The sequence below is a fragment of the Hippopotamus amphibius genome, chromosome 9 (assembly GCF_030028045.1).
Source record: "Hippopotamus amphibius kiboko isolate mHipAmp2 chromosome 9, mHipAmp2.hap2, whole genome shotgun sequence".
NCBI lineage: Eukaryota > Metazoa > Chordata > Mammalia > Artiodactyla > Hippopotamidae > Hippopotamus > Hippopotamus amphibius.
Window position 1 is genome coordinate 85,304,722 of NC_080194.1, and position 27,020 is coordinate 85,331,741.

The following is a 27,020-nucleotide window of genomic DNA, read 5'->3' on the forward strand; positions in this document are numbered from 1 at the left end:
TGGGTCTCTTCAATGGGTCAAGCTCAATGGGTTCAGAGTCCAATTTGAATTTTTAAAACCCTTTTTATTTTAAGTCTAGTTAGCCTTTAGTCCTAAAATGTATCTCCTGTTTGTCTGCATTTTAATTTTTATAATCTTTACCCTTATTCTCTTATTTCATCACAGATAGATGATTAGAAAAATAGTCTCCTACCTGATTTTTATCAATTCTCACTTCTCTCCTAATGAATGACTCCATCCTGCACATCACTGACTGATCAAATCCCAAGAGAGTTTGTCTCGCTGGTCCCTCCTAGAAATGCTAATTACCCAACGTCAAAAGCTTCTTTACTGTGCAACATAAAAGTCTCAGTTTATAATTCAACACTATCTAAAATTTGATTGATTGTTATCCAGTTAGTCTTTTTTCCTATAACATCTCTATTCAAGCACATGTCTCTATTCCAGTGCATTTTCTCACTCTCTCCTAAATTTACCATAATTTTCACCAGCTCTCCTTACTCTACTCTACTCTGCCTTGTAGAAATCAATGTTCGTCTTTATCTAATACTATCTCTAGAGCTTCTCAGACTTAAATGTGCATATGAGTCCCCTGAGAATCTTAAAAAACAAGTCCTAAATGAACAGGTCTGAGTAGGGCCTGAGATTCTGCCTTTCTCATAGCTTCCATGTGGTGCCCATGCTGCTGTCTCCTGGACGGCACTTTGAGAAAGAAGATTCAAAACCACTTTGAAGGTTAAGACCAAGTTTATCTCCTCTATGACATCTTTCTTCTCTAAGAGTGGGCTTGCTCCTCTGTGAACTCCAGTGGACATTCTGAAATAAGATCAAGTACACAAAATAATTCTGTGTGTAAGCCAAATATTTAATAAATGTAATGTGGCATTTGGCTAGCCATTTTGGAAAAAATAGTTAACATACTTTTCCAATTTGCTTTTTTTCTCTAATATAAAATCCAGTTGGATCAATTATTTAAGTTTTAAAATATGAAGCCAGAGAGCTATTTGAATTTTAATGTATGAAGCTACAGGGTAAAAAGAAGCCAACCTACTATTTAAGTTCTAAACAGTATTATGTTCTCAATTACTGTTTTCAACACTGGAGGAATATTCAGGCTAACTACTTTTTCTCTTCTGCTTTATTTTTTTCTCATTTTTAAGGCTAGAAAACCTCAAAACAAACTTGAAAACAAAATATCCTCTTAAGAGTTGATGTTGCATAAAAAACATTACTCTATATAGTTCTTACTAGTGGAGGATTCAAGTTCTGGACTCAGACTTACATTCGCTTATCAGCTTTGCCACTGTTTTAACTGTGGATAGAGAGTAAAGTAAAATTTGTTGCTTGCTGTCTTTATGTCATTGGTTTCTTAACTTGAAATGATGAGATATATTTTATATTTCTCTATTAAAAGTTAACAACAAATTAAGCTTTTATATAACCCATCTTTTTTTGTGCATGATGTATCATTGGCCTTGATGAGAAAAGAGGTGCCCATGTTTGCTTTAATCCAACTTCCAGGTCTCTGTTCTGGCCCAGGAGGCTTATTAATCGAGTTCTGCTTCCATGTGTGCCATGGGATGCTGAGATGCCCATGGCACTGCAGTTGTTTATGTTTGTCAGACAGAGTTTGTAACTGCCTTTTCCTAGCACCAGGGCTGTCCTGCCTGAGATAGTTAATTAGACTTCTCTAGAGGTTTCTCCTAGGATTATCCTTAGGGTTTATACTGTTCCTATAACATGAAAAATTATATCTACTCCTTTTTCCTGACTGACTAGATTTTAAGACCTTCAAACCATAGATTATCCTATACTTTCCAGGATACCAACTTAACAACTTCCATGTCTAATGAGCTTTCTCTAACTCCTTTTCCTGAACTACTACAATACTTATTGTACACTGAATTATAAACCAGTTATTTTTTATTCATTTTCTCACTATATATTTTATCTACCTGCTCATATTTAAATGCATTTTCTTCTCAGAAGATTATAAACTCGTTTAGCATAGACAACAATGTTATAGTTTTAGAGTTATACTGAATACATTTTTATTGATTTGAATGGGATTGCCTATTCATGCATAGTTTGATGTTCAATCCTGCATGTCTGCTGTTAGAGCAGACAACAAGAAAAGTCACTACCACACACATCTTGGCTCAGAAAGTGTCTGGTCCATATAAATCAGTCCTCCTTCATTATTCCATTTTTTTTAACAGTTGGAATTGATTTTGAAGAGTATCAACATATTTCTTGGGCTATATTTGCCCATGTACATTTGAAACATCAACAAGGTTATCTCTAGCACTGTGTATCGCATAACCTGGGAATGAGGGGCCCCTACTTATACCTGGCAACATTATCACAAAAAAAGACCAATAGAGCAGGCTTCAGGTCGTCTTCTTGCAGCCAGGTATATGCCCCATCCCATTCTTCTCCTCATTCATACTCAAAAGTTGTGAAAAAAATGCCAGAATATGGTACCAATACATTCTTTTACCATCTCATATGATCTGTTTAATTAATATCATGAAAAGAGTAGGGATATCTAGTCTATGTGAAGAAAGTTTATCCTTGATATACCCACCTCAATTTTACCCAAGTAGAGTCCTCTGCAAGCTCAGAAAGCCAGGACGACTCAAGTCATGATGCAGTGCACATGTAATGGCTCCCTCACCTTGTGGTGCAATTGCCCCCTCAAGATCAATTTCAAGTTCATCTACCATTTTTTATCAAAGTAAAAGGCAGAGAGTAGGGAGTATGGAAAATCACTTACTTCCTTGAACTTCAGTTTTCCCACAGTTACATGGGAATAGTAATGTCTGTCTCATGTAATTGTTGACACGGTCAAATCACATGATTTGTATAAAGGTTCTTTGTAATCTGTAAAAAAATATGTGAGTATCAACTCAGGAATTACAGCAATAATATACATATATATGGATGCCACAGAGAAAGCGAGTTTTTAATGTGGACATTTTAATTATCTTAGATATTTTCTGCAAAGGGCCATCCCTATTGAGTTGTTTTGATGATTTCAATTGGTATTGAAGGAAGCAGCATGGAAAATCATGTTTGAAAGTAGGTTACAACATGGAACTTTCCAAGGTCCCTACCTCCATACCTAGAAGCCTTCTACTCTGCATGAATCCTTCTTTCTCTTTCTGTCTTAAATCTCCCCAATTATCTGGTGTCCCATCTGGTACCCAGAGTTTAGTCTCTCCTGCGTGTCTGTGATGCATGGAGTCAGTGAGGCTGCACATCCTTGCGACCTCACAGCCTCCATAATGCTGCCTTCATGTCATTGTTGTGGAGTGTGTAGATGACAGGGTTAAGCAAGGGAGTGATGACAGTGTAGGAGACAGTTACCACTTCATCCAGGGGCTCCTGTGAGCCAGGATGAAGGTAATTGAAAGTTCAGGGCACATAGTAGACAATGACAACAGTGAGGTGGGTGACACAGGTGGAGAATGCGTTGTGGCACCCATCGACAGACCTGATTCTCAGGATGGCAGACAGTATGTAGCCATAGGAAGTAAGGATAAGCACAAAGCAGGTGAGGGGCAGGAAACCAGTGTCCACAAAGGTGACCAGCTCGTTGATGGTGGTGTCAGCACAGGCTAGACACAGCATGGCAGGAATGTCACAGAAGAAGTTGTCTATCCAGTTTGAACCACAAAAAGGTAGCTGGAATATGAAGCTTGCTTAGAAAAGTGAGTGGAAGATGCCTCCCAGCCAGGAGCTGAAGGCTAGGTAGTTACATACATTATGGGTCATGAAGGTGGCATAATGTAAAGGTTTACAAATGGCCAGGAAACGATCATAAGCCATAAGTGTGTAAAGGAAACATTCAGTGCAGCCCAGGAAATGGAATGAAAAAATTTGGATTACATAGCCCCCAAAGGAGATAATTCCACTAACCAAGAGAAAGCCAGCAGCATCCTGGGGACAGTGGCAGAAGATATGGTCATTCCCAAGAAGGAGAGATGGCATAGGAACCAGTACATGGGGCAGTGGAGTTGAGTGTCCACAAAGACAGTGATGAGCCCATTCCCAGAGACAGTGAGGGCAGAGATAACAAGGAAGGCTAGGAAGAGTCGTACCCCTAGCTGTGATGGGTGGTTCAGGCCCACTAAAATAAATTGAAAGACTGAAGTCTGGTTTCCACTTTGCATTTCCTTTTCATTCACACATGCTAAAAGAAGTAGCAGAAGGCAAAAATCAATTCTTTTAAAATTCTGTACACACGGAATATATATTCTATGTCATTCACAAATGTGGACAGAAAAGGATCTCAGAAAGAGAGATCTTGCTGAAGCTCTTTTTCTTAATCATTCTTTCTCCCCATACTCTCCCCAACTCCTGACTCTGAGATTCTGCTTGGTTCCAGGGAAGAGCTATTCTCTCCAAGGTTAAAACCCATGTGACAGATTATGTAGATATAGTTCAGAAAAGCGAAGGAAAGACCATACACAGAGATTTTCATGTCAGAAAGAAGAACGATCATATAAAACCTAAACCAATCTATGAATATTATTGTTTCCTGAAGTAGGCTTGTATTGCTATAAATTTGTCTCTTAGAACTGCTTTCACTGCATACCATAGGTTTTTGGATTATGTTTCTTTTTAATTTGTTTTCAGATTTTTTTTTGTTCAATCTCAGTGATTTCCACTAATCAGTCATTCAGTTCACTGATCCATTCCTCTGTATCATCTTATCTATTGTTGATTCCTTCTTGTATATTTTTCATTTTCGTTATTGAATTCTTCATCTCTGATTATTCTTTAACTTTTCTACTTCTTTTGTAAAACTTCTAACTTCTCACTCTGTTCATCCATGTTTCTCCAGATTGCTTTTAACATCTTTAGAATCACTACCTTTAGCAATCAGGTAGATTGTCTATCTCCACTTCACTTAGTTTTTGATTTTATCTTGTTCCTTCATTTGGTGGATGTTCCTCTGTTGTCTCATTTTGCCTAACTTGCTATTTTTATTTCTATGTATTTGGTATTTGGTAGGTTGGTTTCCCAACCTTGAAGAAGTGGTCTTTTGTAGGAGACATCCTGTGTGAACCAGCAGCATGCTCACCTCCAGACACCAGAGCTATATGCTCTAGGGGTGCCCCCATGTGGGCTGCATGGGTCTTTTTGTTGAGGTGGATTGATTACTGTGGGTGGTCTTGTATGCATGACTGGCCCCTGGTCCACTTGGTTGCCAGCCTCTACCTTGTGCAGAAACTGCTGGCCACTGGTGGGCGGGGCCAATTCACAAGGTGGCTGGCTGTGGGCCCTGGGTGATCCTGGGGCTAGTGCTCTTGGCACATTGTGGGGCAGAGCCTGGTGCTGGTGTCTCCATGCTGATGGGTTGAGCCAGGGCCAGGGTTGTCATGGGGCTGTCATCTGCGTGCTGATGTGTGAGGCAGGGTCCTGATACTAGTGTTATACAACTGGTTGGTTGGACTAGATACTGACTGGGGTGCTGGCTGGAAGCCCTGCGGTTGCATTGCTGGTATTAGCCTGCTAGTGGGTGGGGCTAAGGCCTCATGTTCCTCCGGCTAGTGCCAGCCTACTGGTGGGTGGAGTTGTGTCCCAAGGCAGCTGGCCAGGGTTCTAGGGGCCAGAAACTGGTATAAACCAGCTTGTTGTCAGGGCTGGGTCCCTGGTCTTCTGTTGAACAGGACCTAGTCCTTGGGCAGCTTGGGGACTCAGTGGGACCTACGGCTGCTGAGGACCTGCTGGTGATGGGGCTGTGTCCTTGTAAAACTGGGTGCTTGGCCAGAACTTGGTGTCAACCAACTATGAGAAGGGCCAAGTCCCAGCCACTAATAAACTAGAGGAAGGACTACAAAATGGCATGTGTCAGCATCAGTGTCCTCATGGTAGAGTGAGCTCCCCCAAATGACTGCCACCAGCAACTGTGCACTCTGGGTGAGTCCCGGTTGCCTCCTGCCACTCCAGGAGATTCTCCAAAATCAGCATTTGGGTCTGCCCATGTTTCTTTCAAGTTGCTGCCTCTGTCTTGGGTCTCGGAACATGTAAGATTTTGTGTGTGCCCTTTAAGAGTGGAGTCTCTATTTCCTGCATCCCTGTAGCTCTCCAGAAAGCAAGTCCCAGTGGCCTTCAAAGCCAGATGTTCTGGGGGCTTATCTTCCTGGTGCAAGACCCCTGGGGTGCAGAGCCTGATGTGGGGCTTGAACTTGTTGCTCCTTGGGGAGAACCTCTTCAATTGTGCTTATGCTCCCATGATGGGTTGCTTATCTGGAAATACGGGTCTGCACCCCTCCTACACGTCTTGCTGTGGTTCCTTCTTTATAGCTTTAGTTATAGAAAATCTTTTCTGCTAGTTTTCAGGTCATTCTGATCAATAGTACTCCTATTCCACCATCTTGGCCACTCCCCTCTCTTTACTCTTTTTGTGTTTTTTAAAGAAAGATCTTTCACTTTCTCTTGCATGTTTTTTTCAAAGCTAAGTTTTTGTCACCTATGTGACAGGTCTGCTATTGAATCATGGTTTTGTGTAAAAATTGAAACTGCAGTGATTTGTCCACTCACAAACTTACAGGATATTATGTTGGTTGACTATATTATACCATCATTCTGATAAGACCTGGTAAATGGGAAATAAGAGATATCCTAGATGCCTTGAAAATTCATACATGTACCATACTGTGGGAGAAAAACCTATGTAAACAAATAAAATATCACCTCAATGACATTTCTGGTAATCTGGTTGCCTTGGGGTGAGTTCAGCTAGTCCACAAAATCTGGTCCAGTTTTGATAATGTTTAAGAAGGTCAACTTGTACTGTGTTGAAGTTTCTTTTATTTCATTTTGCTTCTGAAGCACCAAATAGATTGTTAGAAAACTCTATAGAAGGTACTGGTATAGAAGGAAGGCCATAACTTCCCATGACATTCCTATTTTCACATGGAGGGGCTCTCCAAGTTTTCATTTTCTTGGCACACTGCACAATGGAAAATATATAGCCTGCCATACAAACACAGAATTGTAGAATTCCTTGCTTTTGTCTCCCTACTGAACAAAGTACTTGTAGTAACCCATATGGCAATTTTCTGCTTTGACCTCTTCCTTACCCAGAGAGTGAATCTAGGTAATTCCGTGGGATGCCTCTGCATTTAACTATATCCAGAAGTAAAAATGAATAGTAAATGACTGCAACCTAATTTAAGATCAAACCATGTTTGTGTTTTGCAGAAATAATGGCTTGATTCACCCTATGTTGCAACGCCAGCAGGCTTTGTTTCCTGATTTACAAAAGTGTTGAAGAAGACAGAGTCATTAATATTAGGTGTTACTGCCTAACCATTTGCAAAATTAGTATTTTACCTCCTCCATGTATTTTCTGCATTGCTTAGTCATGTATGTATTTATGTGTTTTAATTTTCTCCCCTCCATTCACTCCATTATTATATATGAGATGGGTTACTGATAGCTTTATCATTTTGTCCATAGATCACACAACGTTGAGTTAGATTACCTCAAAACCAGAGATGGAATTGACATCACTTAGAGAGTCCAGATTTGAATCTGGATGAAATGTGTTGATATATTGGAATGGCTTCCTCTATGAAGTGAGTGACAAGAAGCATAAAGTGGTATTGTATTAGATGTTGACATTATTTGTGCGTGAATATGAGGGAAAGGATGTCTACACCTGATATGTGGTCAATATGGTGGACTGTCATGGACCTTTATTGGTGTACTTCTTTATTCATATATTTTGGCTGCATATCATTTAAACTCTTTTCCTTTAAGTGGGACTGCCATCTGCTACAGAAGTCAAAACACCAGATACTTTCCCACTCACTCTAGCAAATATAGAACATGGGTATGGGACATAGGCTTGACCAGTAAGACACATCAGCCTAGACTTTGGATCAGAAGCAAGCAGCAATAGCAAGCAGATACAGGGAGGATGAATTCAGATGATGTCAATACGAGCACTGGCAACATGGAATTTTGAAAGGCAGAGCTAACAGAGCACCAGCAGTGCTTTTATGGGTTTATGTTTGTGGTGATGGTAGGTCCTCTGTGGAGCTGAGCTGCATGGAGACAGCAGCGGACCCTCACAAGATATTTATTAGGCATGATTTTTCAATAATTCTTCCTGCTTTTCATGTTTCCTGTTCTTTTTACAAGTTTGATTCTTTGGCTTTTTTGAGTTTCTTTTTCCATAGGTGTATGCACGTGGGGGTATGTTTTAACTGAAATATACTTTTTTTTTAAGCTTGCTTTTTTCACTTAAAATATATATTATAAACATCTCTACAGATCAGGAGATCAATACCTAATTCTTTTATTTTCTGGTTTCTTTATATGTATATATGCATATAATTATAATTAGATTATATCATACATGTATTATTATTACTTTCATCTTTAAAAATATTTTTGCCTGTTTTTTTACCACCACCATTCCTCAACTTATGAATAATAACCTGATTTTTTGCTTTTACTCCTCTCTCTATGCTCCTATAATATACACATTGTCATCGTTTGCTTTACAAAAAGGAACAAAGATCGCCATGCTTCTCTGCATCATAGTTCTGCACGCCTGTCCCTGCCATCAAAAAATCTCATGAAAATCCCTCAAACTTACCTGGTGTGGTTGTAATTAAGTCTTTTAATAGCATCTTAATATTTCAAGATGTAACAGTACCATGATTTACTCAACCATTCCTTTTTAGGGATATTCACTTTTTTTCAGTTGTTTTGCCAACATAAGCTATGTATTAATACATATTTGAATAAATACTTTGCACTGGTGCTTTTATGTTCATGATGTAGATTCCTGGACTAGAATTACTGGATTTAATTACATATATATACACACACACACACACAAATAAATTCAATAACAATTATCAAATTGCTTTATTAAAACTATTCATATTTATACCAACAATATGTGAGATAAAGGTTTTTCCTTCATCCAAGCCATCAAGAGGTGTGTTCAGTATTTGTCCATCTGATGAGTATGAATTAGTAACTCTTCATGTTATTTGACATTTCACTGACTAGTAATGAGTTTAATCAAATTTCAAGGCCATTCTAACCATTAGCTATGAGTCGCTGATCCATATTCTTTGCTCAGTTTTCCAATCTGAGAGGCTCCCTATTTTTTATTGATTTGCAGGCACAACTTATTTTTAATCTAAGTTTTTTTTCAGTTGTATGTATTACAAATATTATATCTCTCTCAGCAGCCTGCCTTTCGCTCTCTTAATGTGGCTTTGTAAGAACAAAATGAAAAGTATAAGAATGAAAAATAGTAATGAAATTTCAAAAAGATAACAGTCACAATATCACGCAAAGTCATGATATTCAACTTCATTTTTCATCAGGAAGATAAAAATTACACCATAATAAAATATCACTTCACACCCATTAAAAGGGCCAAAGTGAAAAAGACAGACGATGCCAAATGATGGTCATCTGTGAAACAACTGGAAAATTCAAGCACTGTTACTGGGAAAATAAACTGGTAAAACTGTGGGGCAAAATCTATTAAAATTGATGATAAACATTCTCTGTGACTCAGCAATTCCACTCCTAGGTATATATCTGATAGAAATGTATGCATGTGTACACATACAAATCCAAATGTGTATCCAAAAGGAAGACACGTCAATTCACTGATATTTCAGCATGGTCCTTACTCCATCTTCTGGGGGAACGTATAAGGTATATCTTAGGATTTGTTCCCTCCTAATTTTTATGGCCTCCATCAAGTCTTGCTGGCATGCTCTCTCTATCAAATGTCAACAGCATCTTACTTGAAAACCAAAGGAAATTTGGGAAACCCTCACAAAAATCTCAGAAAAGCAGCTTGAGCCTTCTTTTTTTCAAAGTGGTGCATGCTCTTCTTGAGTGTGAACTGGACTTTCTATCTTCCAAAAATAAAGGGAAAATCTAACTTTATAGTGAAGAAACACCTCAGGTACCCCCTAACCAAGTGATTGATAGAGATTGACAACCAAGGATAAGTTCTGTTGATGTTATTGATCATGATGTGTTGAGAAGGGCAACTCATCTCCATGGTATTCTTCTCAAAACTCACAAGAGGCCATCAGACAAATCCAAATCGAAGAACATTCTACAAAATACCTGGACATTATTCCTCAAAATCGTCAAGGTCATTTAAAAATTGAGATATTGTCATAGATCAGAGGAGACTAATGCAACACAACAACTAAGAGCAATGTGGGATCATTGACCAGATCCTGGGGCAGGAAAAGGACTTTCATTAGTGAACAAATGTGTGAAATATGTAGTGTCATCAATAGTATTGTAGCAATGCTACCCTTCCTTGTTTTGGCAAACATACCATGGTTTTGTGAGTTGCTAAGATTTGGAGAAATTTGGGTGAAAGCTATATGGAAACTCTATACTGTCTCTGAAACTTTTCTATAAATCAAAAATTATTGCTAATGTTATAAACTAATAAACCAATGTTACCTCAATAAAAAATTTATTACAAAACAAAAAATAAACAAAAAAAACAAAAAATATAAAAGGAACATAAAAAACATATAACATATAATATATAATGTATATAATGTATAATATATAGACTTGCCAAAGAAAACCTAATATATATACACACAAAACAAACATGTATTCTAGTCTTTTGCAACAGTATTTTTAATAAGCAAAATTGGAAACTATTCAAATGCCTATCTACAGTTGAATGAAAAATAAATTGTGGTGGAGTCACACAGTGAATGGCTATACAGTAATGAGAAGCTGTGCTCCACAACTACATGCATAAGTGGCTTATGTGCTTATAACTTGTGCCCATTTGTCTATGCATGTTTAGGTTCAAAATAAAAAACAAATATTTATTAAATATCTAGATCAGTGGCTCTCAACTGTCATTGAAAATGTCTGTAGAAATTGTTAATTGTCTCAAGTACTGGCATCTAGTGGCTGGAGGTCATGGATGCTGCTAAACATCTCATGATGCACAGGATAACACTCTCCCACCCCCAAGACTCATCTTGCCCAAAATGTCGGTAGTGCTGAGGTTAAGAACCCTTGATCTGAATACAAATTTAGGTAAAGATGTGTAAGACCACAAGAGTAGAAATGGAAAAACAGTTTTGAGAAATATATAAAAGCTGCTGAAGTAATTGAGAATTATAAATTGCTCATGGCTTGAAAGACAAGATTTTAAAGATTCTTAGTTTCCTCAAATTGTTTATTGATTCAATAAAGTTCAAATATAATCTCAGCACTTTATTCTGTAGACATGTGGACCCTACAGCGTGTATTCAAGTAGAGGGGGACTCCCTAAATGGCCATGATAATCTAGAGAAGTAAAAGCTAGAAGATTCACAATACCGGATATCAAAAGTCATTATGGGTGGTCCAGTGGGTAAGACCCGGCACTTCCAATGCAGGGGACCCAGGTTTGATTCCTGGTCAGGGAACTAAGATCCCACATGTGGCATGGCATGGCCAAAAAAAAGTCATTATGAAGGTTTTCCCTAGATTCTCAGGTTTTATTTATATATTATCTTAGTGCTTTGAGTTTTTCCCCCTTTATTTAAATCTTTACTTCATCTGTAATTAATTGTATTTTAAATATGATATAATGATGTTATTTTCTACATAATTAGGAACTATAGTTATAATTATCTCATTAACTGAAGTGGTATTTAGGAAATTGGTTTAAGTTCTCAACTACTTTGTTTTCTCTACTTACAGTATGGTTATTAAGCTCTAACTTTATTACATATGATCAAAGAAAATTAGCTGCAAAATTTGTATTTTAAAATGCAATTAATTTATTTCAATGTATCATTTTTTAATGGTTAGCCTTTTTGGTTTGTTTGTTTTCTTTAAAATGTCTTTATGTAAACAAATATAATAAAGACTAACAGTTATATCTGAATTCAGCTGTAAAAAAGTTTGGAAATTTAGCTGTTTTAAATCACCTTAAAATGTGGTGAAAGAAAGAGTGAGATGTGAGATAGAGAGTACAAACAGGAGATGATCATTTATGGGTTCTGGGCAATTTTAAGTTGAGAATAAGCAGTTGTGAATATATCTGCATCACTGATGAGGGAATAGGGTAACTGAGTCCTTCTTTCCTCTTAGGTATAACTGATAGCTCCAGAAAGACATGAACTCTTCTCAGGAGGGTTCAAATTACAAACACACAGGGGAATATATGCATAATTATTAAAAACTTTTAATTAGTCCTTTTCTGTTTTTTTTTTTCTCATCATCCAGGAAATCTGAAGACCCAAGAGTAATCTTATTCCCTGAGAAAGTAAATCAAGTTAAGCTCCTGCCTGTCTAACTATCTTAGTTTCTATTCTCTGCCCTTCAACTAGTTGGGTCCTTGAAGAGAAATGAACCACTCTTTCTCAACAGGCAATCACAGGTATACCAGCTCTTTGAGTAGTAACTTGCAAATAAGTGCCTCAACATAGCATGTAGAAAGTTAAACATTTTGACGGGGTGAGGGGTAAACAAATGAGTTTTATATTGAAATGAGTCACATACAGCAAGGTGACTTCTTAGAAAGGAAGATTTCTCTCATTTCCACTTAATTGCCTTCTTAACTTCCATTCAGAGATAAGATATTTGGAGATTGTTAGACTTCCTTTTAAATGTGGTTATCAAATCTCTGTGTGTCTTTCCCTCTTCTGCTCTCTGTCTCTTTGTTGCTCTTCTCTATTTTTATTCCCTATCTTTCTATTTATATACACACACACACAGATACTGTCTATATATACATATACATATACACACACATATGCATATCTCTATATATATACAGTTAATATAAGGACCTATGAATAAGGACTAAGCTGCTATGACAAGGACAGACAAGTCAAACATTGATACCTCTGACTGATACTCCTGCCTTAGGTTTCAGGCTACCTTGGAATTCACCTGAAGAAAAATTTCATACTTTGTCTTAACTAAATTTGATTTATCCTGGTGATGGGATCCCACTGCTAAAGTAGAAATTTTAGAGATATATTTGTTCCATTTTTAGAGTTCTGATATCCATGCAGATGATTAGGGTAATTGTCTCTGTTAGTTACTCTTTCATTTGAAAAATATAGCTTTATTGTAGCTTAAGCCACATCCTATCTGGATATAGGATATATTTTGTATGGGCTTTGCTAAGAGCAGAGAACCTCATTTCTCTCAGGTTGCGGAGTCTTCCCATGAAAAATAGTAACAATTTTGAATTCAACAATATTTTGGATTAAATTAAAAACATTATTTCTGCCTCACTTTCCACTGTATTCAATTCCAGCTTTTCTCAACATTAAGCTGACGTGGGTCCTTTTCTTTTACAGTGGTTGTATTTTTCTTGTCACAGGTATTAGGTTTTATTTTATTTTATTTTATTTTATTTACTTTTTAAGCTCTTTATTGGAATATATTTGCTTCACACTCTTGTACCAGTTTTTGAGGTACACCAAAGTGAATCAGCTGTATTTATACATATATCCCCATATCCCCTTCCCCCCACGACTCTTCTCACCCTCCCTGTCTTGGCCCTCTAAAGCATCATCCATCATCCAGTTGATCTCCCTTTGTTATACAGCAACTTCCCACTAGCTATTTTACATTTGGTAGTGTATCTATGTCTCTGCTACTCTTTCACTTCATCCAAGCTTCCCCTTCGCCCCCTACCCCTGCCCCCTGTCCTCAACTCCATTCTCTACATCTGCCTCTTTATTCTTGCCCTTCCACTGAGTTCATCAGTATCATTTTTTAGATTCAATATATATGCATTAGAATACAATCTTTGCTTTTCTCTTTCTGGCTTACTTTGCTCTGTATGACACATTCTAGATCCATCCACCTCACTACAAATAACTCAATTTCATTCCTTTTTATGACTGAGTAATATTCCATTGTATATATGTGCCACATCTTCTTTATCCATTCATCTGCTGATGGGCATTTGGGTGGCTTCCATGTCCTGGCTATCGTAAACAGTGATGCAATGAGCATTATGGTACATGTTTCTTTTTGGATTATGGTTTTCTCTGGGTACATGCCCAGTATTGGGATTACTGGGTCATATGGTAGTTCTAATTTAAGTTTTTTAAGGAACCTCCAAACTGTTTTCCATAGTGGCTGTACCAGCTTACATTCCCACCAACAGTGCAGGAGGGTTCCCTTTTCTCCACACCCTCTCCAATATTTACTGTTTGTAGATTTTCTGATAATGTCCAATGTAACATGTGAGGTGATACCTCATTGAAGTTTTGATTTGCATTTCTCTAATAATTAGTGATGTTGATCAGCTTTTCATGTGACTCTTGGCCACCCGTATGTCTTCTTTGGAGAAAAGCCTGTTTAGGTCTTCTGCCCATTTTTTGATTGGGTTGTTTGTTTTTTTGATATTGAGCTGGATGAAGAGTTTATATACTTTAGAGATTAATCCTCTGTCTGTTGATTCATGTGCAAATATTTTCTCCCATTCTGAGGGTTGTCTTTATGTCTTGCTTATAGTTTCCTTTGCTGTGCAAAAGCTTTTCAGTTTCATTAAGTCCCACTTACTTATTTTTCTTTTTATTGCCATTACTCTACGAGATGGATCAAAAAAGATCTTACTGTGATTTATGTCAAAGAGTGTTCTTCTTCTGTTTTCCTCTAGGAGTTTTATAGTGTCTGGCCTTACTTTTAGGTCTTTAATACATTTAGAGATTATTTATTTACTTATTTATTAGTTTATTTTTTTAATTTTTAAGCTCTTTATTGGAATATAATTGCTTTACACTCTTGAATCAGTTTTTGAAGTACACCAAAGTAAATCAACTGTGTTTATACATATATCCCCATATCCCCTCCTTCCCGTGACTCCTCCCACCCTCCCTGTCCTGGCCCTCTAAGGCATCACCCATCAACGAGTTGCTCTCTCTTTGTTATACAGAAACTTCCCACTAGCCATCTATTTTAAGGCTGGTTTGGTGGTGCTGATTTTTCTCAGCTGTTGCTTGTCTGTAAAGCTTTTGATTTCTCCATCTAATCTGAATGAAATCCTTGCTGGGTAGAGTATTCTTGGTTGTAGGTTCTTCCCTTTCATCACTTTAAATATATCATGCCACTCCCTTCTGGCTTGTAGATTTTCTGCTGAGAAATCAGCTGTTAACCTGATGGGAGTTCCCTTGTATGTTATTTGTCGTTTTTCCCTTGTTGCTTTTAACAACTTTTCTCTGTCTTTAATTTTTGTCAGTTTGACTAGTATATGCCTTGGTGTGTTTCTCCTTGGGTTTATCCTGCGTGAGACTCTGCACTTCCTGGACTTGGGTGGCTATTTCCTTTCCCATGTTAGGGAAGTTTTCAACTATAAACTCTTCCAGTATTTTCTCAGGTCCTTTCTCTCTCTCTTCTCCTTCTGGGACCCCTATAATGCAAATGTTGATGTGTTTAACATTGTCCCAGAGGTCTCTTAGGCTGTCTTCAGTTCTTTTCATTCCTTTTTCTTTATTCTTTTCTGCATCAGTGATTATCACCATTCTGTCTTCCAGGTCACTTATTCGTTCTTCTGCCTCAGTTAATCTGCTGTTGGTTCCTTCTAGTGTATTTTTCATTTCACTTATTGTGTTGTATATCTCTGTTTGTTTGTTCTTTAATTCTTCTAGGTCTTTGGTAAACTTTTCTTGCAAATTTTCGATCTTTGCATCCAGTCTTTTTTCAAAGTCCTGGATCATCTTCACCATCATTATTCTGAATTCTTTTTCTGGAAGGGTGCCTATCTCCTCTTCATTTAGTTGTTTTTTGGGGGTTCTATCCTGTCCCTTCATCTGGTACAAAGTCCTCTGCTTTTTCATTTTTCTCTATCTTTCTGTGGCTGTGGTTTTCAGTTCCACAAGACAAAATACTGCTGATACTGCTTAATTCTGCTGTCTGCCCTCTTGTGCAGGAAGCTATCTAGGAGGCTCCTGTGTGCTTCCTGATGGGAGGGACTGATGGTGGGTAGGGCTGGGTGGGCAGAGCTCAGTAAGACTTTATCTGATTTGGTGGGCAGAGCTCAGTAAAACTTTAATCTGCTTGTCTACCAATGGGTGGGGCTGTGTTCCCACCCTGGTGGTTGTTTGGCCTGAGGCGACCCAGCACTGGAGCTTACAGGCTCTTTGGTGGGGCTAGTGGCAGACTCTTGGAGTGCTCATGCCAATGAGCACTTCCCAGAACCTCTGCTGCCAGTGCCCCTGTCTCCTCAGTGAGCCACAGCTGCCCCCCAACTCTGCAGGCAACCCTCCAACACCAGCAGGTGCATCTGGTTTAGTCTCCTATGGGGTCACTACTCCTTCCCCCTGGGTCCTGATGAACACACTTTTTTGTGTGCCCTCCAAGAGTGGAGTCTCTGTTTCCCCCAGTCCTGTGGAGGTCCTGCAATCAAATCCCGCTGGCTTTCAAAGTCTGATTCTCTGGGGATTCCTCCTCCCATTGCTGGAACGCCAGGTTAGGAAGCCTGACATGGGGCTCAGAACCCTCAGGGCTTCTGCAGTATAACTCTTCTCCAACTTGTTAATCACCCACCCAGCATTTATGGGATTTGATTTTAATGCAATTGCACCCATCCTACCTTCTCATTGTGGCTTCTCCTTTGTCTCTGGATGTGGGTTTTTTTTTGTTTGTTTGTTTTTTGTTGTTGTTTTTTTTTTTTTTTTTGGTGAGTTCTAGTGTCTTTCTGTCGATGGTTGTTCAGCAGTTAGTTGTAATTCCGGTGCTCTTGCAACAGGGAATGAGCGCACGTCCTCCTACTCCTCCATCTTGATTCTTTCTCCCTAGCCATCTATTTTACATTTGGTAGTGTATCTATGTCTATGCTATTCTCTCACTTCTTCCCAGCTTCCACCCCCAACCCCGTGTCCTCCAGTCTATTCTCTACATCTGCATTTTTATTAACCTGTCACTGGGTTCATCAGTACCAATTTTTAGATTCCATATATATGAGTTAGCATATGCATTTTTTTTGCCTTTCTGGCTTACTTCATGCTGTAGGACAGTCTCTAGGTCCATCCATCTCATTACATATAGCTCAATTTCATTCTTTTTATGGCTGAGTAATATTCCATTGTTTATATGTGCAACATCTTCTTTATCCATTCATCTGTTGATGGGCATTTAGATTGCTTCCATGTCCTGTCTCTTGTAAATAGTGCTGCAATGAATATTATGGTACATGTTTCTTTTTCGATTGTGGTTTTCTCAGGGTATATGCCCAGCACTGGGATTACTGGATCATACAGTAGTTCCGTTTTTAGTTTTTTAAGGACTGCCAAACTTTTTTCCATTGTGGCTGTACCAACTTACATTACCACCAACAGTGCAGGAATATTCCCTTTTCTCCACACCCTCTCCAACATTTATTGTTTCTAGATGTTTTGATGATGGCCATTCTGACTGCTGGGAGGTGATACCTCATTGTGGCTTTGACTTGCATTTCTCTAATGATTAGTGAGGTTGAGCATCTTTTCATGTGTGTGTTGGCCATCTGTATGCCTTCTTTGGAGAAATGTCTATTTAGGTCTTCTGCCTATTTGTGGATTGGGTTATTTGCTTTTTTGGTATTAAGCTGCATGAGCTGCTTGTGTATTTTGGAGGTTCATGCTTTGTCTGTTGCTTCATTGGCAAGTATTTTTTCCCATTCTGAGGGTTGTCTTCTTGTCTTGTTTATGGTTTCTTTCGCTGTGCAAAAGCTTCTAAGTTTGATTATGAGGTCCTATTTGTTTATTCTTGATTTTATTTCCATTATTCTAGGAGGTGGGTCAAAAAGGTTCTTGCTTTGATGTTTCATAGAATGTTCTGTCTAATTTTTCCTCTAGGAGTTTTATAGTGTCTGCAATTACATTTAGGTCTTTAATCCATTTTGAGTTTATTTTTGTGTATGGTGTTAGGAAGAGTTCTAGTTTCATTCTTTCACATGCTGCTGTCAAATTTTCTCAGCACCACTTATTGAAGAGGCTATCTTTTCTCCCTTGTGTATTCTTGCCTCCTTTGTCAAAGTTAAGGTGCCCATGGGTGCTTGGGTGTACCTCTGTGTTCTGTATTCTGTTCCATTGATCGTCCTTTCTATTTTTGTGCCAGTACCATACTTTCTTGATCACTGTGGTCTTGTAGTATAGTTTGAGGTCAGGAAGCCTAATTCCACCAACTCAGTCTTTCCTTCTAAAGATTGCTTTTTTTATTTGGGGTCTTTTGCATTTCCATACAAAGTGTAAGATTCCTTGTTAGAATTCTGTGAAAAATGCCTTTGTTAACTTGATAGGAATTGCACTGAATCTGTAAATTGCTTTGGGAAGTATAGTGATTTTCACAATATTGATTCTTCCAATCCAAGAACATGGTACGTCCCTCCATCTCTTTGTATTGTCTTTGATTTCTTTCATCAGTATCTTAGTGTTTTCTGCATACAGGAGTTTTGCTTCCTTAGGCCAGTTTTTTCCTAGGTATTTTATACTTTTTATTGCAATGGTAAATGGGAGAGTTTCCTTAATTTCTCTTTCTGATCATTCATTGTTAGTGTGTAGGAATGCAAGAGATTTCTGTGCATTAATTTTGTATCCTGCTGCTTTACTAAATTCATCGATTAGTGCTAGCAGTTTTCTGGTAGACTCTTTAGGGTTTTCTATGTATAATATCATGTTATCTGCAAAGTGTGACAGTTTTACTTCTTTTCTGATTTGGATTCCTTTTATTTCATTTTCTTCTCTGATTGCTGTGGCTAAAACTGCCAAAACTATGTTGAATAATAATGGAGAGAGTGGACACCCTTGTCTTGTTCTTGTTTTTGTTCTTAGAGGGAATGCTTTCAGTTTTTCACCATTTAGAACGATGTTGGCTGTTGGTTTCTCATATATGGCTTCTTTTATGTTGAGATAATTTCCTCCAATGCCCACTTTCTGTCAAGTTTATATCATAAATGGGTGTTGAATTTTGTCAAAAGCTTTTTCTGCATCTATTGAGATGATCATATGGTTTTTATCTTTCAGTCTGTTGATATGATATATCACATTGATTGATTTGCATATATTGAAGAATCCTTGTATCCAGGGATAAACCCCACTTGATCACAGTGCATGATCTTTCCAATGTGCTGTTGAATTATGTTAGCTAGTATTTTTTTGTGGATTTTTGCATCTATGTTCATCAGTGATATTGGCCTGTAATGTTCTGTTTTTGTGACATCTTTCCCTAGTTTTGGTATTACGGTGATCATGGCCTTGTAGAGTAAACTTGGGAGTGTTCCTCTTCCAACTATATTTTGGAAGAGTTTGAGAAAAATAGGTGTTAGCTATTCTCTGAATGTTTGATAGAATTTTCCAGTGAAGCCATCTGGCCCTGGCCTTTTGTTTGTTGGGAGATTTTTAATCACACTCTCAATTTCAGTGCTTGTGATTAGTCTGTTCATATTTTTTTATTTCTTCCTGGTTCAGTCTTGGAAGATTGTACTTTTCTAAGAATTCATCCATTTCTTCCAGGTTATCCAATTTATTGGCTTATACGTCCCTGTAGTAGTTTCTCATGATCTTTTGTATTTCTGCAGTGTCAGTTGTTACTCTCCTCTTTCATTTCTAATTCTGTTGATTTGCATTTTCTCCCTTTTTTTCTGATGAGTCTGGCTAATGGTTTATCAATTTTGTTTATCTTCTCAAAGAACCAGCTTTTAGTTTTATTGATCTTTGTTATTATTTCCTTCATTTCTTTTTTGTTTATTTCTTATCTGCTCTTTATGAATTATTTCCTTCTGCTTACTTTGGGGCTTTTTTGGTCTTCTTTCTCTAATTGTTTTAGATGTAAGGTTAGGTTGTTTATCTGAGATTTTTCTTTTTTCTTGATGTAGGATTGTATTGCTATAAACTTCCCTCTTAGAACTGCTTTTGCTGCATCCCATAGGATTTGGGTTGTCCTGTTTTCATTGTCATTTGTTTCTAGGTATTTTTTTATTTCACTTTGATTTCTTCAGTGATTTCTTGGTTGTTTAATAGCGTATTGTTTAGCCTTCATGTGTTTGTATTTTTTACAGTTTTTTGCATGTAATTGATGTCTAGTCTCATGGCATTGTGGTCAGAGAAGATGCTTGTTATGATTTCAATTTTCTTAAATTTACAGAGGTTTTATTTGTGACCCATAATGTGATCTATCCTGGAGAATGTTCCATGTGCACTTGAGAAGAAAGTGTATTCTGTAGTTTTTGGAGGGATTGTCCTATAATTATCAATTAAGTCGAGATGGTCTAATGTGTCTTTTAAAGCTTTTGTGTCTTTATTTATTTTCTGTTTGATTGATCTGTCCATTGATGTAAGTGGGTGTTAAAGTCTCCTACTATTATTGTGTTACTGTTGATTTTCCCTTTTATGGCTGTTAGCATTTGCCTTATGTATTGAGGTGCTCCTATGTTGGGTGCATAAATATGTAAAATTGTTATATGTTCTTCTTGGATTCATCCCTTGATCATTATGTAGTGTCCTTCCTTATCTCCTGTAATAGTCTTTACTTTCAAGTCTAATGTGTCTGATATGAGTATTGCTACTCCAGCTTTCTTTTGACTTCCCTTTGCATGGAATATCTTTTTTTCCTCCCCTTACTTGTGGTCTGTATGTGTCCCTAGGTCTGAAGTGGGTTTCTTTTAGACCCACTTCAGATAAGGGTCTTGGTTTTGTATCCATTCAGGCACTCTGTGTCTTTTGGTTAGAGTATTTAATCCATTTACATTTAATATAATTATTGCCATGTGTGTTCCTATTTCCATCTTTAAAATTGTTTTAGGTGTGTTTTTGTAGGTCTTTTCTTTCTCTTGTGTTTCTTGTCTAGAGAAGTTCCTTTAGCAATTGTTCCTTTAGAAATTGTTGAGAATTGGGGCTGAATTCTCTTAACTTTTGCTTGTCTGTAAAGCTTTTGTTTTCTCCCTCAAATCTGAATTAGATTCTTGCTGAGTAGAGTATTCTTCGCTGTAGGTTTTTATCTTTCAAGACTTTTTCTCCTGCCACTCCCTTCTGGCCTGCAGAGTTTCTGCAGAGAGATCAGCTGTTATCCTTATGGGTTTTCCCTTATATGTTATTTGTTACTTTTCTCTTGCTGCTCTTAATATTTTTTCTTTGTGTTTAATTTTCATTAGTTTGATTAATATGTGCCTTGATGTGTTTCTCCTTGGCTTTATTCTGTATGGGACTCTCTGCGCTTCTTGGACTTGATTGACTATTTCCTTTCCCATGTCAGGGAAGTTTTCCACCATAATCTCTTCAAATATTTTCTCAGACCCTTTCTTGTTTTCTTCTTCTTCTGGGATGCCTATGATTCAAATGTTGGTACGCTTAACGTTGTCCCCCAGGTCTCAGAGGCTGTCTTCCATTCTTTTTATTCTTTTTTTCTTTTTCCTGTTCTGTGGCAGTTATTTCCCCATTCTATCTTCCAACTCACTTACTCTTTCTTCTGCCTCAGTTATTCTGCTGTTTATACCATCTAGAGTACTTTTGGTTTCAGTTATTGTGTTGTCCACTACTGTTTGTTTGCTCTTTAGTTCTTCTAGGTCCTTATTAAATGTTTCTTGTATTTTCTCTAGTTTGTTTTCGAGATTTTGGATCATCTAAAGATGATCTGTACTCTGAATTCTTTTTCAGGCAATTTTCCTATTTCCTTTTCATTTATTTGGTGTTGTGGATTTTTATCTTGCTCTTTTGCCTGCAAGGTGTTTCTTTGTTTTCTAATTTTGTCTAATTTATAGTATTTGCTTTCTCCTTTCTCTATGCCGCCTGGTAGTAATCCCTCTTGTTTCTGTTCTCTGCCCCCTGTGGTGGGGTTGGTCCAGTGTCTTGATAGGCTTCCTATTGGAAGGGTCTGGTGCCTGCTTTCTGGTGTGTGGATCTGAGTCTTTTCCCTCTGATGAGCAGGGTCATGTTGGGTGGTATGTTTTAGGGTATCTGTGAGCTTAATATGGCTTTAGGTAGTCTGAGTGCTGATGGATGGGTTTGTGTTCATGTCTTGTTTGTAGTTTGGTGTGAGGTATTCAGCACTGGCAGTTGCAGACAGTTGGTGGAAGCAAGGTCTTAGACTCCAATAGAGTTCTCTGTGAGAGTTCTCTGTGGTTAATCTTCCCTGTGGCTGAGGTCCCTCTAATGGTCTAGTGTCCTGGATTTGGTGCTCTCTCCCCAGAGCCTCAGACTTGACTTCTGGTCAAGGACTCCAGATGTCGCTTGTCCTAGTTATGTCTGGATCTTTGCAGTCCTTTCTGGTGTCCAAGGTCTTCCGCTAGTGTTCAGCCAGTTTTCTATAGGAACTACAGCATCTTTTGATGTATTCCTTGCATCTGTGGAGAGAGATGCACTCCACATCCTTCTACTTTGCCACAATCTTTTCTTCTCGGGATTCTCCATTGAGTGACTATTCTCAACTAAAGCTCTGTCCACATGTTATGTAACTTACTGCCTCCTCCAGTGGCCCCAGGCTTCCTCCTCAGCACCAATTTCCCAGCAGTTGGGATCTTTTTGGTTCCATATAAATTTTAGGATTACTCTTTCTGCTTCTATGAAAAATGTCCATGGTATTTTGATAGGGTTTGCATTAAACCTGTAGATTGCTTTGGGTAGTATGTACATTTTAATGATGTTAATTCTTACAATCCAAGTACACAGGATAACTTTCCATTTCTTTGTATCATTTTAAATTTCTTCATCAATATTTTATAGTTCAGAGGATAGAACTTTCACTCTCTTGCTTAAGTTTATTCCTAGGTATTTTATTCTTTTTGAGATGATTGTCAAAAAGATTGTTTCCTTAATTTCTCATTCTGGTAGTTTGTTATTAGTGCATAGAAAAGCTACAGAATTCTGTATATTAATCTTGTATCCTGCAACTTTACTGCATTCATTTATCAGTTCTAATAGTTTTTGATGGAGACTTTAGGATTTTCTATATCTAGTATTATGTCATCTGCAAATAGTGACATTTTTACTTCTTCCTTTCAACTTGGATGCTTTTATTTATTTATTTTTTTTTTGGTCTGATTGCTATGGCTAGGACATCCAATCCTATATTAAATAGAAGTAGCAAGAGTGGGCACCCTCATCTTGTTCCTGATTTAGAGGCTTTTCACCACTGAGTATGATGTTAACTGTCTGTTTGCCATAAATGGCTTTTATTGCATTGGCCAAAAAGTTCATTTGGGTTTTTCTGTAACATCTTATGGAAAAACTGGATCGAAGTTTTTGGCCAATCCTATATTATGTTATGTTTTATTATGTTATGTTCCAGCTATAACAATTTTTATTAGAGTTTTTATCATGGGAGATTTTATACTGTCAGGGCCTGGTTCTAATCCCAAGTTACTGGAGTGGAAGACCTGAGGGTCAGGCTTGTGCTGCCTTTTTTCCCTTTATGTGTGTGTTTTCCCCTCTTCCCTCCCTTTGCCCCAGAGAAGGGGAGTGCAAAAAGAGTGGAGCTCATGCACCTACAGAGGATCAATACTGTGCCTGTGTAGGCATATTTGGCTGCACTCAGATGCAGCCCAGGGTTTTCTTTTCCCCAATCATGGCCACCCCAGATTCAGAGCCCACGCTGGTGTGGAGTGAGCAGGGGCCTGAGTGTTTGTTCAGCTTGGTTGGGGAACACAGTGAGGCAGTCACAGGAAACCCAGCAGCTCCTAGAGCAGACCTCTCTCTGCCTTGTCTCAGGGGCAAGACCCCGTTGTCTCTCAGGCTGATCACTGTCTCCAGCCTCCATTGCTCCCATCCTTTTGTGAAACATCTCTGCCTGGCAAGTGGGACCTGGGTGGTTTCTCCACATGTATGGAGTGAAGCAGGGAGGGAGCAGGGTGGGCTATTGTGGAGAGGATAACAGAAGCCTGGGTTGCTTCTGCGATGTGGCTTGAGTAGGTGCCCAAAATGGCTGCTGCTGCTCCACCTGAGATCAACCCAGGATGTGTATCTCTGCATCCCAAGATTGAATCTTTTCCTCAGTACTGGCTACCCCAGATCCAGTACTAAACTGTGATGGTGAGTGAGGTTGTCCTGAGCATTCACTAGACTCAGAGTGGGATGTGCATCAAGGTGGTAGCAAGAAATCTGGCATCTGCTAGGGCAGACTTCTCTCTGCTCTGCTCCACATGCAAACCAGCATGCACAAGATATGTGGTCCTCACAAACAGAGTCCATACTTCTCTCAGCCCTTCTATTTGTCACAGCTGTCCTCCAACAGTGAGGAGGCCCTTGTCTCCTCTGCATGGGACCCCAGAACTGAAGCATCCAGTCTTTGGTGCCACTTGCTCACTCTCCTGGATGGGTGTCTGCCATTGTAATCTCCCTTTTCACCTGCAACCCCTCCTAGGGGCACAGGTACCAACCTGATTGACCTGATGACTTTTCTTCTCATGCTACCCAATTACGTGTGTATCTTTCTCATATCCTTGGTTGTACAGAAATCCTCATGCCAGTTTCCAGTTAGTTTTCAATGAGAATTGTTCAGCAAGTAGGGGTACTTTTCATGTGTTCATAGAGACAGTGAGCTCCAAGTCCTCATACTCTGCATCTTGATTTCTTCTTCTGCCCTTTATATGTTCTTAAAACTTGAAAACATTTTAGTAAATAAATGCCCAAAATATTAATTAAGAATGAATACATATATGTGCTAATGTTTGTATATACTGTTAAGCCTTGTGATTGCTTTCCATTACAGATATTATTAAATAGATTTCAAAAACATCCAATGAACAAATGCTTAAAAGGTACACAAGTCTTATAAGCTTTAATTACCTGACCTATTCATGATTAACATTACAAGTAGGCATCATTTTTATATAATTTCTGCTAACTTGTAAATTTTATGTTTGGAGAGATCACATGAAAACTGGGCCCAGAAGAAACGTATCATAGGTGGATGGATAGTGAATAGGATGGATTGAAAAAAAATACATATCCAACTACTATACATTGTGTTCTTATAAATCAGTGCCAGGTATTCTACATGGTAAGACAGACATTTAATTTCAGACAGGAATAATGGCTGTCATCAAAGCCACTTACTTTTTTGTCAGAAATTCTTTAGAAGACATTAATCTTTGCTGAAGAGTAACAGTTGTCATCAAGTATAAGCAAATATGCTTTGGGTAAAGCAGAAGCATAAAGAAGTATGAAGAGAGATGGGCAGGGTGAAGCTCAATTGTCTAATTCTCTGATAAATAGTAAAGGGCATACCTTGCTCATCCAGAGGGTCAAAACTGGAGAGGAAACTAGGAACAAGGTTCTGATCTATTAGAGAAATTTGGCTCTGCCCCAGAATTAAGTCTGTGAGCTTTAGATTTAAAGAGTCTGGGGCTCAATTCCTACCTCTACTACTTAGCAATTGTGTCATCTTGGGAAGACAACTTACCTTCTCTGATGATCCATGTCATCATTTATAAAGTGGACTAATAATAGCTACCCTATGTGCATGTTGTAAGAGTTAGATAAAATGAGATTTTTAAAGATACTTGTTACAAGTGGGTGCTCTTTAAGTGTTAGTTCCACTATCCCTTTCTCAGATTGGCCTGTTGAATCCTGAGAATCTGGAAAATCTTATTTAGATTCATAGAAAATCAGCCATTATTATGAAAAGGATTATGAGATTTCTTATATTTTTTCTAACTCTATAAATATTATTTTGTTTTGTTTTGGTTTGTTTTGGTTTCTCACCATCTCTTTCACAGTAATTACTAGTGGATAAAATAAACAAAATCAAGCCAGGCAACCAGATGAAAACAAAACAACAAAAAACTCATCTTAAATTGAGAAGGGAAGGAGTAAAAGAAAAAAAAAAGATTCTAACAATGAAGAGAAATCTGTGTTCCTTCCAATTTTAATACAAATCATAAAAGTAAGTACTATGTGTCAGGAAGTTTATAAGCATTATCTCATTTAATCCTCCAATCTCCCTATAAAATACTGAGTCCATTTTATAAATGACAATATTGTGGTTCAGAGAAGACCACTGACGTCTCAAGGACTTATAGCTAATGAGACACAGACTTGTTGTTCTTCACACCAGAACCTTCCAAATGTGTGCTCTTTTCATTATGTTACAATTTCTTCTGTAACCATAAGAGGTAAGGGAATAGATAGAAACTGGGAAAATGACAGATGAGCAGGTCAAATCCTTGAAGTCTGTAGAGAACAAAAAGGGTTCATGGATGTCTACCCAGAACAGAAAAATAGGGTGGCCACGGGGGATCCCCAAGCTCTTTGATTCTCAATTACTTTGAAGATTGTCTTGATTACTGTGTACTATTTTCTCACTCATGAACTCTCTCAACATCCAGCATTTAATTGCTCCCTATGCTCAAGGGCTCCTGCTCCCTGAGTCGCGGGATAGATCATGGATGGGGCTCCAGAGGGAATATGCGATCATTTAAAATCCTACAAAGTTAGTAGATCTTTTTATTTCTGCTAACTCTGAGGAAATCACCCCAGATGATGGGCCAGCCATCAGAAGTAGAGCGTTCTCTCTGTGTGTAATTCTGAATGAAAAAAAACAAAAGACAAAAAATACTTGGAGTCCACAGTTAGAGAATCCAAGTCCAATTCCACTGCACCTAGGGAAGAGAAATGTTCATGATGGAGAGTCCCACAACTCTATAGAAGAAACTGAAGATAAAAGGAGTAAAGAAGTAAATAAAAGTTGCTGGGTACCTGCAATATGCCAGACACTGTATTAGATGACTCATGCTGAATTATCCCATTTAATCTATCCAGCAACTGTTGGAATGTAATAGCATCCCTATTTGAGAAATAAGTAGAGAGGAACATAGCAAAGTCATAAAATTATTAAGCAAGAGTCTAGGTTTAAAACCAAATCTGCAGGCTCAAAAATTTTATCTTTCTTTATCTCTATTCCTCACCACCTGCCCCCCCAACCAGCAGTTATTCTATTAGCCCTTTCTGTTCATTGGGCCAACAGAAATTGTTCGCTGGTCTACAAGGATGATTATGTAACAAAGATTGCCAACCCAGACCGTGGCGGCCACCCAGGGGCCATGCATTCTTTCT

General features: G+C 38.1%; 1 pseudogene; it reads right to left on the minus strand.

Annotated features, from left to right (window-relative positions):
• Positions 1-1,808: 1,808 nt before the first annotated feature.
• LOC130860941 (olfactory receptor 10G6-like) lies at positions 1,809-5,129 on the minus strand (annotated as a pseudogene).
• Between the last annotated feature and the right edge of the window lie 21,891 nt (positions 5,130-27,020).